Below are 1,661 nucleotides of genomic sequence, written 5' to 3' on the forward strand. Positions count from 1 at the left end.
ATTGAATGACAAAGTAAACTGTGTGCTTTTTCACTTTTGTATTGCTACCCTCTTGGACCAAATGGTCATCATATCAAAACTGGACCAATTAACAGGATATTGAATGGTCTCACTGCCTCTGGACTTCCATCTTTCCAAAGCAAATTCTCCACAAATGCAGATAATAACAGCTTGTTCTCAAAGATGTTGTAAAAATGTAATGAAAAAATGCTTATAGAGTGCCTAACCCAAGTGAGCGCCTGGCACTTAAAAGTAATTAGCAATATAGTGCTTACTGTTGTAGGTAATATTGGAATATTTCATTCAATATCTTTTTTATGGAGTCACCCCCAGACCCAACTTAAACTCCTGCCTGCAGCCCTGTACATGTGACTTCTTTCTCATCTTCAACCTGTGTTCCTCCATCTGGCATAAATGAAAGAGTGCCAAAAGCCACAGAATAAGTAGGTTTCGGCTCCCCAGGAGCAGAAGTTATACTTAAGGACTTGGGATGCACTGTGAAGGGGGAACATTATTCTATGTCAATGCTTATAAGCATACATTATGGAGTCTACTGCAAAATTTCCAAGAATTTTTCAAAAGATAAAACATAAGACTTAAAGCAAATTCTTACTTGCAGATGACTGCTCCAGGTTAATACCCTCAGACTCCTCTGGAAACTAGGTCAACTGCCCTATGAAAGTACTGTCTGGCACCCAACAGATGCTCAAAACCCTTACTGCCTGCCAAGCTCTGCGTGCTCTTTTGAAGTCACTGGTTTCAATGAGAACTTCCTCTATGCATGTTTTCAAGTAAGAATAAGAACAATAATAATAGCAATAGCTAACCCTTACTGATCTTCTCCAGTGTGCCATGCTCCCTGCTAGGCAACTTATATCTCTTATATCTTTTTGGGTTTTTTTGCACGTGACATTGCTTTCTTTTAGTTGGAGTGAGGACAAAACCTGGTCATGTTCGGAGATGAACAGCCTCATCTAGGTGGTGAAGAACATTCTTATCTTTCTTGGTTAACCAGGTCCTAAATTCAAGGGATTTCCACGTGTTCTTTAAAACCACCTGAAACTGTCCTGCGCAGGCTCACACCGCAACTCTGTACCAAGGGCCTGGCCCCACCTATAGCCAGAGGTCATCTCACTGGATGTCATCATCATCAAAAAGATCTTCAAAATCATTTAAAACGTCTGCATGAAAGATGGCTTGATTGGCTGCCAAGTCCATCAAGAGCCTCGTGCTGCCTTCTGCCTCCTCCAGGTCCACGTAAGGCCTGGCACCCTCAGGGAACATCTCGTCCACGGCCAGATTCATCTCGGGCACGCCTATATCTTATATCTTAATATTCTAACAACTCAGAGACATAGGTACAACTATTATCTCCTCTTTACAGATAGAAAACAGGCTTGGAAGGCTCAAATAACATCCCAATTCACATAGTATAGCTGTCTTCTGGCGAAGAGAGATTCAGACCCCAGACATCATCACTTTTCGCCACTAGGCCACATTGCCTCTAGTCCAATAATAATGAAATTATTCTTTGTATTAAAAAAACTTTGTCTCTGCCGTGAGGAAAGGATATTTCACTATTATTATCATGTTTATTTAAATATGCATATTGAATCCTTGAGATAAAGAGGTGAAAGCCTCATGTCCTTAATTTAGGCTAT

General features: G+C 40.8%; 1 pseudogene across 1 annotated transcript; it reads right to left on the reverse strand.

Moving 5' to 3' along the window:
* Nucleotides 1-975: 975 nt before the first annotated feature.
* On the reverse strand, nucleotides 976-1,390 carry LOC110743022 (annotated as a pseudogene). Its single transcript, XR_002521391.2, has one exon. The product of XR_002521391.2 is annotated as a COP9 signalosome complex subunit 9 pseudogene (transcript).
* Between the last annotated feature and the right edge of the window lie 271 nt (nucleotides 1,391-1,661).

Source organism: Papio anubis, chromosome 6, assembly GCF_008728515.1.
Source record: "Papio anubis isolate 15944 chromosome 6, Panubis1.0, whole genome shotgun sequence".
Classification (NCBI taxonomy): domain Eukaryota; kingdom Metazoa; phylum Chordata; class Mammalia; order Primates; family Cercopithecidae; genus Papio; species Papio anubis.